This window comes from Oryzias melastigma, linkage group LG15 (assembly GCF_002922805.2).
Source record: "Oryzias melastigma strain HK-1 linkage group LG15, ASM292280v2, whole genome shotgun sequence".
Taxonomy (NCBI): domain Eukaryota; kingdom Metazoa; phylum Chordata; class Actinopteri; order Beloniformes; family Adrianichthyidae; genus Oryzias; species Oryzias melastigma.
In genome coordinates, this window is record NC_050526.1 from 30,768,615 (window position 1) to 30,781,933 (window position 13,319).

Consider the following 13,319-nt stretch of genomic DNA (forward strand, 5'->3'; position numbering starts at 1 on the left):
TGTGTCATTCATTAGCAGAAAACTATTAGCTTTCCTCAATAATCTAAGAAACCTCTGTAAAACAATCCTCCATATCTGGAGATGAGACTTGAGCTATATTGTACCAAAAGTTTGACCCTGTAGAGCTACAGTGTCTAGCGGACGCAGAACCCTATGGATTCTTGTGTCAGACAAGTCCAGATGTGATGATGTGATGCTCCTTTTGGTAACGGCAGATTCTGCCGATGTGTTCCAGCACGCTCACAGTATAAAGTCAACATCTTTGATGGTGTGACGCCGCCATGACAGAGACAGAGCGGTTTATGTCAGATTACTAGTTTGATTCCCACAAAGTGTGTTTTGCTCCCAGTGACCAAGATAGTTTCTTTGAATTGCACCTCTGACTCTGTCAGTGTTTGAAGGAAGTGGGATATGTTTTGTGCTTATGGACGACCTTGTTAATCGTTTATCTTTATTCACCTATATGTTGTGCATAATAGCAGCAGATTCACAGCTTTATGACAGGAGAAGAACATACATTCATGTCAACTCCAGCATTTTTGAGCTTAATTTAGACAAGAATGGGACAAAATTCCCAATATTAAAAAATACAATGCTCAACTTTTACAAATATGTGTTGTACTTTCAGGTATGTAAGAAAAATCAATATGTTTTTCTGTACATAAAAGTTAAGTTTTATTTAATTTAATTATTTGACCCTGTTCTTAGTAAATCCCAAAATGCAGGTACACCCCCGCCTCACACAGACTAGGCACAGAGCTTGTTAACCAGTGTGAGACAATAAAGTTGGGAGTTGAATTGTTTTTGTCCAGCCAGCCAACAGGATGTGTTGTCAGAGCTTTTGTTTAGGCAGACATTTTTAGAAATCCAGAGACAAAACATGCTGATCAACGTCATTAGAGAGGGATAGGGGGTGGGCTGACCCTCACACACGAGTACACTGCAAACAATGAAGACCACACACACATGCGTGCATTTGCTCCACCTCCATCCATCATCACTCCCAGAAAACCCAAAACATTCAAACACCTGAATGCGGGCAGCACGGCGATGCTTTCTCTGAGCCGCTATCGTGACTGTTTGTTGCTCTGGTGCAGGAAGACAGGCAGAAACAGACATGAACATGTGCACAAACACATTGTGATAACGTTTCCTGTTTGGGGTTTTTTCCACGCTACCTTGTGCGACCCCTATTTATAGTCCAGTACAGCCAGCATAGGCAGGAAAACTAAGTTGGGAAAGAATTGAAGGAAGTCTAGTGGTCATTTAGACAAACAAGCTCACACATGGGGCTCTGAGCTGGTTCAATGCACAGCTTTACTGTATGTCGATGAGAAAGACAAAAGATCTCAGAGAGAGGCCATTCAGAGACCAGCTCAGCAGTTCTCCCCCCACCCCATCCCTGGTGGCTGGAGCCCTGCGCTAGCTCTAACAGTCTGTGGTGCCCAGCTGATCGGGAATTTAAGGAAGATTTGATTTGTTTCATTGGACGTCTTCAACGTGCGGAGGACTCGAGTAGAAAGTGACTGAAAGTGTCGATTGAGGTAAGGTGCATCACTAGTTAACTTACATGTATAGAAACTAACTAAAGATTGTAACTTTAATTAGTAAACTCAATTAAACACAAGACAAAACAGGTAAATTGTAATGGTAGAACACATTTTTATTCCTGTTTAAATTTCTTGCTTCAAATCTGATGATTTTTTTTTGTGCTTCATGTTCTGTTGTTCCACAAAAACCAAAGCAGGGATAATACCTTTAAGAGATGTTTTTTTTTTTTTTATCTGATTCATTTTTTAAGCTAGTTTGATCTATTTGACTAAAACTCTGCACGATCTTAAACATTTCTGAGAAGTAATCTAATTATCTTGTTGTTGGTGTTATTAGCAATAAGCACTAAAGGGGTCGGGTCAAGAAATATTCGCAGACTAGATTATTATCAGGTAAGTGGCAGCATCTTTAGTGGACAGGTGTGTACTAACATGCTTGGTTATTTTTTTAATATTTTTCTGTGATCTGTTGAAAACGCCATAACTGAACAGTGAGGAGCCAGTTGTGTTTTGGTGCCTCTCTTTTTATAATCACAGCTATAAACTAACAAAAATAAGATTTAGTTTGTTTATTATAGTATTTTAAAGGGATTTGTGTCCAAATTGCTTGTTTTTTTTGATAAAGCAAAAACCAAGGTAATCTTGAACCTGACCTCAAAAGTCAGGATTGCTTGGCTGATGTAAACAGTTTAGCTGTGTCTGGGCACGGTTTCATGAACCATGGTTTGGCTACTCTGAAGACATGCATTTGGTGCTGTCCTTCCTTTAACCAAATGAGCATCATTAACTGTGTTTCCATTACACACATATGCAAACCTCACTATATAAAAAAAACACAAATTCCCAATTTCCCTGTTTCCATTAAATCATAATTAACCAACTCATGCGATAAATCATTCAAAAACACAGTGATGGATGTGAGCAATACTTTGATTTACAGTAGATATATTCTAATTTCTGCCACAGCCATACCGCTCATCATCATCTATCAAAGGAGAAGTCGGAATCTTATTTTGGGCCCTATTTTATTCATGTTATACATGATTCCGCTAGGGAAACTTATCAGTAAATTTAAGCACTACCATTTCTATGCCAATGATATCCAGCTCCATTGCTCATTCACTGAAAGCAATTATCACAAGCTATCCTCTCTGTTTGATTGTCTGGCTACTATCAAAGTATGGTTGCTTGAAAATCACCTACTACTTAACTCGCAAAAGACAGAGACTAGGATTTTTGCTCCAGATGCTAAAATTCCCCAAATCAAAACACACCTCACTTCTTTGTGCTCTTCTTTTCAGTCTAGTGTAGAAAACCTCTGTGTCTGGTTTGACAAATCAATGTCTTTTGATCAACACTCGAGAAATCTTGTGAAAAATTTTATTATCATTTGAGGAATGTGGCTAAATTAAAATCAATTTTATCTAAATCTGACCTTGAGCTGATAATACATGCTTTTATTTCATCATGCTTAGATTACTGCAATTCCCTTTTTACCTGTCTTAACAAACAATCTGTGAAACGTCTCCAAATGGTTCAGAATTCTGCTGCAAGACTTTTATCTGGAGCCGATAAACTCACACACCTCACCCCTCTCCTTTCATCATTACATTGGCTTCCTATTAGTTTTAGAACAGACTTTAAGATTTTAACTTTAGTTTTTAGAATTTTGCATGGACAGACCCCAAGCTACCTTTCTGACCTTCTACAGCCCTATTCTCCAACTCCATCCTTGCGATCTGAAGCCCTGAACCTTTTAACCGTTCCAAAAACTCGTTTTGAAAACCAGAGGTGATCTTGCCTTTCAGACAGTTGCCCCAAAACTCTGGAATGCTCTCCCATTGTCACTGCGTCAGATTGACTCTGCTGAGTTTTATTTTACCTTTCCCAACTTTTGAGTTTTTGTCTGCTATTAGTATTTTATCTTTTTACAGTATTATCCATATGTACTGTTTTTATTGATTTGTCCTATATTTTATCTTTTGTGAAGCACTTTGTAAGTGGTCCTCTGTGAAAAGTGCTATATAAATAAAGAATTACTTACTTACTTATTCAGGCCGTGGAGCGACTGCAGTTGAAGCGATTTGGGGAAATCGTGGTTGGTGATTTTACAGAGGAGCTGTGAATCCAACAATTCTACATGACACACTCAACTTTTAATGAGCTGTGGGCCCTCTTGTGGCACCTGCTGTGTCCTGGTTCAGTCACTGCTAGTCACGTGACTCAATTAAATTTGAAAAAGTGTTTCCATTGCAAAATCTGTCAATTTCAATACACCTCAAAAACAAATTATAAACGCAAAAAAGTTGTTTTAATAAATGCACGTTTTTTTTAAGCTGTTGTTTCATTAGGCAATTCCTACAAATCCAATTTGTACAATTTCATAATCACTAGAAATGCAACTATTGACAAAATAAACAAATCTGAAAACAGTTTAGAAACACTCTAAAAGAAAAAATATATTGTACATTAATTGAGATTTTCTGTTACGAGGAAAATCACTAGTATTTTTATGCAGTTATTGGCTTGTAAGAATTTTAATTTTTTTTGTAAATTCAGTGAATTGGTTAATAGTGCACACACCCAGCCCTCCTCCTGGATTTGTGAGTGTAGAATAATACTGTCTGTGATGATAAGATAAAGAGCCAAAGGTTTTCCTATGGATGGATGAACTCTATGGTCAGTTTTTCATCTTCTTGGCTGTTTTCATCATAACTTGAAGTGATATCTTCATACCTTAACAGCAATAGATGGGACAAATACTTATTAATTTAAAGGCCAACCTCCAACTTTAGCTAATTAAATAAACATACATAAATACATTATTTTGTACATACATTTCCTCAAGTACAGTTTCTTTGGAGGCTAAAATAATGTGATGGAACCAGGCAGTGAGTGTGCTTATTCCTGTTGCAAAGTTGGGCATCAGAGTGAATGGGGACTGACTTGTGTCATAGGCTACGCCATCTAGTGGTTTGGAGACTGATCTGGTTCCGGCTACTTTTTGTAACCAAACCGGTCTCAAACAGGAAGTCAGCTCCTTGTGCTGATTGTTGTGCACTATGTGAGACCCGGTTAAAAATCATACCTCTGCAGTTTAGCCATTCTGGGTTGATAAATAGTTGCTGTCTGTTCCAAAAAAAAAAAAAAAGTGGGTCAATTCTTTGAGCACAGTCACTCTCAGATACCATATAATGCCACTTTGTCCAGTGTGGTTTTGGGGTATTTAAACTGAAGTCCCTTTCGTTTTCTATATTTGATTCAGTCACAATGAGCTGCAGTCACAGTCGTTCTTGGGAACCATTTGGTGGTTAAACCTCTCACTCTATAACCTTAATGCTGCATATTAGCATGGAAGCATTACCAGAACCATTTTGAAAGTCTTTGGTGTTACCCAGCCTAGAATTTGAACCCATGACCTCCCAGTCTCAGGGCAGACACTATACCACTAGGTCACTAAACAGTTCACTGAGATTGCTTATCAGATAAACAGGTCTTTAATACCCAGAGCGTTTTGCAGGGATCAAGTTCTTCCAGTCTGAGTGGGACCAAATGAAAGCCTTACTGCAGCTCCCAGCAGTTTGCTGCTGCCTGCATTCATGACGGGCAGCTGACACACGCGTTGTCTGATCAGAATAATTTCTACATGAGCTGTCACCTGCGTAACGGCTCAGAATAGCCTCATGATAATCTGACACCGACTCGGTGGAGCTTCATTTATGCAGCGATTCAGCGGAGGAGCAGCAGATGTCAGTGCTGCTTCCTAATGAATAATCTGAAGCAGCTGCTGCAGGAAGATCATCAGCCACACTTTCTATCCACAGACCAAAACTGTTCACTCAGATTTTTTATGTCAAAGATCCAAACTTAACCAGAGTTGCAGGACACTCAAAATATATATATATATATATATATATATATTATAAAAGCAAATCACAGAACCGATTCCATGATGCTATAGATATTGTGATAACACTTAAGGTGAGGGGCTGCAAAACAGAGATTGTTAATATATTTGTTAAGCTTGTAAGCAGTTTATTAATATAGCCTTTGTAAACAATGGTCTATTATTTGTTAATGATTCTTACTAAGTATATTAATAAACCTTATTTGACTTATTGTGGTAATAAATGTCTTACAAACATCCTATAAGCACATTAATAATGCTTGTTAACATGTTCATAAGCCCAATGAGGCAAATTGAATTTGTGATATTGGGCTATATAAATAAAATTGAATTGAATTGAATAAAGTTTGTTAGGGAATCTTATGATAAAGTACTTTTAAAACAATATTAAAGCAAAATGCATTTATGCTCTATGATGCATTTTTACTCATAAAACTATGCCAACAACTTTTACAACCAGCAGTGTGACACACCCTTGATTAAAAAAGCCGCTCTGTGGCAAAAACCAGCCACAGTTATTTTTGGTCACCAAGCTGTCGTCCTTTCCTTAAAGTCTGTGAACAAAACCTTTTCAACTGTGCTTTTGTGCAGGAGAACCAAACTGCATCCACTGCAGATTAGTTTGGAACAAGGAACAACTTGGCTGTCTTTCATAGAAAAAAAAAAAGATAATTTTAAAAAAATCCAAAGCAAACTTATTCTTGTTGCTGGATTAAAATGAAGAAAACCCTGTTCTTGGACATGTTCATTAGGCTAAAATATATTTCTTTCATTATTCTTCTGAGAACATTATATCTATCAAGAGCAATTCAGTCTGCTGCAAGCTTGTAGTTCATTTATTTAGATACAATAATATCCCTTCTTCTGTTGCTCATCTTTTCATGTACTTTACTTTAAAATTTCATCTTTTTTTATAAAAAAAAAAAAACAGAATTACTCAAATAAAGAGGCTGTGATTACTCTTCAGCTCATTTAAACTTAACAAATGGAGATACATAAAGAACAGAAAAATAAACAAAAATAACTTAAAGTCTTTCTTATTAGTTAAAATAAATTAATGGAAGGTGCAGTAAATCCTAACAACTAATGTGTTGCTAAACTATTGCATTATTAGATCTACTTTTTTGTTAGAAATATATCCGAGTTTACAGTCAAGTAAACACATCTATTTTTAATTTTGGGGGTTTTGACAGTCTCCGAGCGACGTTGGCGCTCACTCTCATCCCTGGGACAGTGAAGTGCTGCTGCTTTTGTTCTATTTGTGAAGTGAACCTGTAATTATCTGAATGCCATAGAACAACATGAGCTGAGCTTCAAGAATGTCAAGTGAAGTGCTTCACAAAAGAGCAACACAGGGGGAGTGCAATAACACGGGTGTGTTTCAGCAGATTGTGGGCTTCACTCGGCTGTCTGACAGCAGAGTCGGATTCACAAATGCAGCGGCGGTAATTCACGACCACAACATTCTCTGCCCAGCAACTGAACCAAAACATGTAGCCAGCTTGGAGCCACAAGGGAATTCCGACTAAACAAAGTGTTATCAGAACAGATGCATCAGGTAAACTTCAATAGAGAAGCACTAAATCTAGAAATGATTTTACTGTTTTAAAATGTAAGGTCTGCACGAGTAAACTTTTCTTTACGGTTCTGACCCTCACAGTGGAAATAAAACATGTGCTCTGAAAGCTTTTAATAGATTATTCATGGGGAGTCCATTGGATGCATATGACTGTTACAACATGGAGATGCTGTTTATATAGCCGTCATTCTACACGTTCATGAAGAGTGTGGGCTGTCCCTGCTTTCCAATCCTTTTTTCTTATTGCAATTTAAATTTGCTTCTCCCTTCATTAACCAGCACAGTTTTTCAATAATTTTCTAGAAAAAAAAGTTTTGCTCATATTTACTTAAGAGTGTTTTTTTAAATAAACAATATTTTCTAAATCATTGATAATAATATTTAGGAGTTGGGCTAATCCCTCTATGAACTGATACCCTATTGGGGAGGCGGGCATTGAGAGATTGGGCCTGCTGTCTGCCCCATGCGGGACAGGTCCTATAGGGGAGTTAGACCAAGAGTTTTTTTAAGTTTTAAAACAAGTTTTGCTACATCATCCCACCTTAGAGTCAGTTTTGGGGCTTTCACTGTAAGAATCAAATCAGACTTTCCATAATGTGGCTTCTCCATACTTTCTCCATATCAACACTCCCTCTCGTTTTCTCAGCTGCTCCTCTTCTGTCCTTCTCTCTGTTCGGTTCATTACCACAGAGAGTCAAGCCTTCAGTTGCTCGGCTCCCAAACTCTGGAATTCTCTCCCTCCTGACCCCCCATAACATTGACTCTCCACTAACCTTCAAATCCAGACTCATCTACTTGAATCTGCATTTTCTCTCCGAGTTCTTTGTTCCCTTTCTGTCACCTGCAATTTATTCTGCTTTTGTAGTATATTGTCTTGTGATTTTATTGATATTGCTCTTGTACAGTATCATTGAGTTTCTTAAAAGGTGATTTTAAATAAAATGGATATTATTTGAATTATTACTAGCCTTACACATACTTAGCAATGATCTATCAACACACAACAATCTATTTTCAATGACATTCCTTGAGGTAACCGTACGAGCCTCAAGTGAACTACAAGACATACCTGCACTCTCTTAGTATGCAGCCACTCCTCTCTATGACCCTCCACAGGCCTGGACTACCCAAAAACCTGCAGCACCTGTAAGGTTGGATGTGAATAAGGCTCGAAATTGCTGGTATAGGTGGAGACCTGATGGACTTCACAGGCCTAAGCGTATGGTGAGTGTCTTATGGGTACATCTGACTGAGACTACAAGCTAATGAAGAAGTAAATTAAGTCTGGTTGGCTTTTGAAACCAAGGAGGTAACTGGCATGTATTGTAAGTCTAAGTAGCGTGCAGAATGGGCAGTTTCAGAGGCAAAACCTGAGGTCTGGAGGTTAAAGAAATTCTGGCAAATCAGTTGGTGTCTATAGGAGGGGAAGTAGTTCTCCACAGTGTGGTTGGTGAGTTCTTGACCTTGACTTGAAGTTACCAAACCAGTTAAAAACCTTGTTTTAGGGCTGTTTTGGATGAGATGTTTTTGTGACATTGAGTTGCAGTTGGAGACAGTGACTGAACTGGCAGACTGTGGTGGTCATCCTTTTTTTTAAAGTCCTCTGACAATTTTTCAACGTTGCTTCAACTTTAGGGGCATGAAATATTATTTTTATTATGATCATTTTTACTATTATTAGTGTTAAATCTGATACCTCTGTGCTCTGTGAGGAGTGCTCCATTAATATAATAATAATAATAATGGATGAAAATGTGGGGTTCAGACTAAAGGCCAGCAGTTATATTTGGAAGATAGTTTGGGCCACAATTTGAGATTTGATCAGAGATGAGTATTTCACCTGTTTGTTAAAAGACTTTCCTTTGTGTGCAGCTTGAAAATAAAATAAGTTGATAGTAATTTCAAGTTTGTACTGCTCAGTTTAACATTCAAACTACTTGCAGAGGTGAGAAAAGGTTTTGAAACCAGGCAGCTGTGGTGGGTATGTTTCTTTTTTAGTTGAATTAATGTATGCTGGCACGAAGAGCAGAATGTTTAGTGATAATTCTAGTGATTAGATGGAGAACTTCATCAGGTACCATTAACTTTCATTTGCAAATGGGCTTCAATCCAGAAACCACTGATTCCTAGCTTGGAAGAGTTTTCATCCTGCTGTGCAGAGATGCAGCAGAATATTCACATCCTGCTGATGCAGACACACAACTATTTAACACAGACACAAACTAATATCTTTGCTATTTCTGAGAATCCAAACCCAGACAAGAGCAATGGAGAAACACTCCTGACATCAGGAATGATCATTTATAGTGTAAGACGTCCTGCTACATAACAACCCTCACAAGAGGTCCCACACTCTCTGTACAAATATGAACACATGGATACGAGAAATGTGAATTATTCATGATCTGCTGCTGCTGATGTTTAGGCCAGAGGCCATGAAGAGTGAAGCAGAGGTCATGCGCCCACTCATCGCTCCATGTCCATCTGTCTCCTGGCTCAAATCTGCACACGGATGGTCCACAGTTCTCGCCGTCCTTCTTACATCCAAGGACAGAACCCTCAGTCCATCACCCACAGCCCCTGACCTGTCTGCTCCCTGATGACATGACTCTTCTCCGTCCCTTTCTCCGCTCTGAAGAACCACACACCATCTATAAATGCTCTGCATGTGATCTGTGATGCTGTATCTAATCACAATTGCAGTAATTACACACATTGCACGCAAACAGATGTTGCCACTTTCACTTGAGTTAGCTTTGAAATGTGTTCCATGTTTACAGCTGATAGATGCAGACAGAAAACATCAACTAATAGATGCTTCAGCTTAAACCAAATTGATAAAAATGCATCACTTGGACAGAAGTAACTTTTTTTCAGGATATAGTTTGCATTCAACTGGAAAAATTACCAAACAAAACAGTCAAAGAAAACAAAAAAGCTGCTGGTTCCACTTTGGGTGGATTTTTGATAAGAGGCCAAAAGAAAAACCTAATAGGTGTTAAAAAGCCTTTGCAGGCAGCTTTTGTGCTTGTTCTCTGTGTGAGTGGGTGTGTGAGAGGTCACATGATAGGCCGCTGCTGCAGGCTGGTGTGTTTACCAACACGAGGCGGAGGCGGCGGAGGAGGTCAGAGTGGAGTAAGCTCCACCAGGGGAGTCTCAGTGAGCAGACACAGTCAGACAGACAGGACAGTGGTCGTGTCAGAGGCTGGAGTAAACTTAAATTTGGATTTTTACCGAGGAGCTGCTGCTAAAGAGGTAAGATCTGCACTTTGGTATAGTTTCTTAGATTTTAAGAAATACTCTCCTGTTTCTGACAGTTACATTCATAAGTCGGCAGTATGAAAATCTCCACTGAAAGGCATGCTCTTATGCTGAAAGGGTTTTTGAAAGGAAGTGGTTTGTGGTAGCAAGTATCCAAGTAGTCCCTCCTTCCTCAATGCAGCAGTGACTGGAACCCCCAAAGTTTGAAACATAGAACAGAGAAATAAGCAGAGCTGGCAATATTTTACAGAATAAAACTTTTTTTAGTCAATTTTAGATTTTGACAAGAACCTGTTTGCAGCGGAATTTATTTCTGAAGATTTTTATTAAAGTTATGTGAACTTTTTCTTTATAGCTTCACTTAAAAAAGTTACCAGGGTAACATGTTAGTAACAAAGTCCCTCTTGATGTTCTTTTGATTTGGCTAAAATTTGATATTTTATTATTTCAAATGTGGTTTAAAAGTCCTTAACTAACGAGTTGTCAAAATTGTTTAAAGATGTGGTTAATATAGTTATTTCAAGTATTAATTATGTATAGTTTTTAATGTGCTGTGATCATGCCTTTTTCTTCCCTTGCTTGATTTCTATCAATCATTTTCTAAAGATGCTCAAATCGCAGCTGAAAATTATATAAGTTTGTCACCTGAATTTAATCTTGGAAGAATGGCAATAGTATGGTTCGTGTTCACAAAAGACGTTGTATGCAAAATTGAATATACAATTTTTTATTAAACAAATTTATTAACCTCAAAAGTGATTTTTGCCTGAAAAAAATGTCCAAAAACAGCTTATTTTGAACCCAGATTTTTGCCTACCTCTTTGTTTTTGGGTTTATGACTTAAATACTCTTTTAAAGAAAAAAATCCCCACTGGATTCTTTAAATATTTTGTGTTAGTTGTGCTAAAATCAGCTAAATCAGATTAAATCAAACGTCCAAATGTCTGAAACTAACTAAGAAAGGAGCAAATTTCTTCTTTTTCGTCTTTTCAAAAACTCTCCGAAACTTTGGATAAATGAAAGTTTTGACATATTTACAAATGTTTTTGTTCCACACAGAATTGTGATACAAAAATCCTGTAAAATATCTGTTCCATATACAAACAATCAAAGATGCATATAGAGATTGTTTTTTAAAGAAATTGTATGGATGTTTTTATGGAGATGGAGTGAACTTCAACTTTATTTTGGTTTCTTTTTCCACTTTCAGCCGTTTTTTTTTATTTTTTATTTTTTTTTTAATTGAGTGTTATTTTTATCTATGTGATATACGAATAAAATGTGAAATGAAGCTGATCGGTCTTGTGACACGGTGTAGCACAACTGACAGTAACACATTTTTAAGTTTGGAGGGAATCCATGACAGCTTTAAAATGGGTATTTGTCAATTCAATTCAATTTTATTTATATAGCCCAATATCTCAAAAGAATTACCTCATTGGGCTTTATGCTAGTAATTTTAAAGCTAAATCTTAAAGCTAAAATCTTAATCTATTATTGAGTGTTTAACCAGTAATCTAAAAGGCAGGAAAACTCTTCAGATTTTTTTGAACATTTAAATCCAAAAATATCTAGAAAATATTTCATATTTGTCAGGAATTTGTGTGGATTTGTGTGGGTCTGAAGTAAATTCAAAAGGTCCATCGTTGATAACTAAAAATTCCAAAAACAAAAGATCTTTGGATACATAAAAGCTGAAATGACAGCCCTCGGGATAATCCCAGCCACCAGCAAGAACCACTGAGATTCACAACCTGATTGGGTCCTTCATGTTTTTCTCTGAAATTGCGCTGGCCACATAGACATAAAAGCTTTTCAGACCAACTCTGCAATAAGAAAACAGTTATTTTTAGTGAGGACTGCGTTGTTTTGAGACTCTCTTAGAGATATGATCTTCATGATTTTGGTACAAAATACCAATCATGTTTAAGCTAAGTGTCACAGGAAATTGGTTCAAGTTTAGATTCCAAAATGTTTTTTCCAGTAGTATATATATGTACAAAACATGGATTTTGGATCCATCCTTGTGTCTCTATGACTCATACATGCAAACCTCTCATTTTGCTTCATGCAACAGAGGTTTATCTTGTCAGTGGAGTGAAGACATGACATGTCATTGTTCTGCTGTAGCTGCGTTCTGATTGATGCTCTCAGTGTTCTTTCACTGCAGGTCAAAGATCTTTCCAATCTGCAGTTTAGAATGTTTGTGCATAAGCTGAATACTGCATGTCTGTGAATTTGCAGCAGATTTAAAAGGAAACAAGCATATTATTTTAAGCAGAAGTGTCGAATGATGCCCTGAAGAATATTTTGCATTGCTGTAGTGATTGAGAAGGGTCACCAAAGAATTGGAACTTCTCTAATGATGACATACCAAATATGACTAAAATTGGCCATAGTGATAACATTTTCTTTTTCCTCTTTCTTTTTTTACAATGTCTTCCATCCATCCATCCATCTTCTTGACCGCTTTGTCCCTGTCGGGGTCGCGGGGGTGCCGGAGCCTATCCCGGCTACTGAAGGGTGAAGGCGGGGTACACCCTGGACAGGTCGCCAGTCTGTCGCAGGGCCTCAATCACACACACATTCACTCTCACATTCACACCTAAGGGCAATTTAGAGTCACCAATTAACCTATGAAGCATGTTTTTGGACGGTGGGAGGAAGCCGGAGTCCCCGGTGAAAACCCACGCATGCACGGGGAGAACATGCAAACTCCACACAGAAAGGTCCCAGCCGGGATTCGAACCGGGGCCTTCTCGCTGTGAGGCGAGAGCGCTAACCACTGCGCCACCGTGCAGCCTACAATGTCTTGATAATCCATAATTTCTTTTTATGATATTTCTTCTGTAGTGAAAGTTATTAATGTATAAACTGACCAATTAGATGCCTAGTTGGCGACAGTGGTTGCTATAGAAACGATGACTCAGACTCAGGTGTCCATCAGTACACCTGGCATCAGGACACCCTAGGTAGGAGATCAATGATCGACTTTGTAGTCGTTTCAGGCGATCTCCGGCCG

At 38.0% G+C, this 13,319-nt stretch overlaps 1 protein-coding gene across 3 annotated transcripts in view; it reads left to right on the forward strand.

Moving 5' to 3' along the window:
- Nucleotides 1-883: 883 nt before the first annotated feature.
- Nucleotides 884-13,319, forward strand: part of LOC112140997 (RAS guanyl releasing protein 3 (calcium and DAG-regulated)) — a 62,410-nt gene continuing 49,974 nt past the window's right edge. Inside the window, exon 1 of one of the 3 annotated variants that reach the window (XM_024264043.2) lies at nucleotides 884-1,544. The gene's annotated coding sequence lies outside the window, so the exon portion shown is untranslated. Of the gene's footprint in view, nucleotides 1,545-10,083; nucleotides 10,292-13,319 lie in introns of those variants that run through there. The other 2 variants (XM_036215545.1, XM_036215544.1) reach the window with 2 other exon arrangements.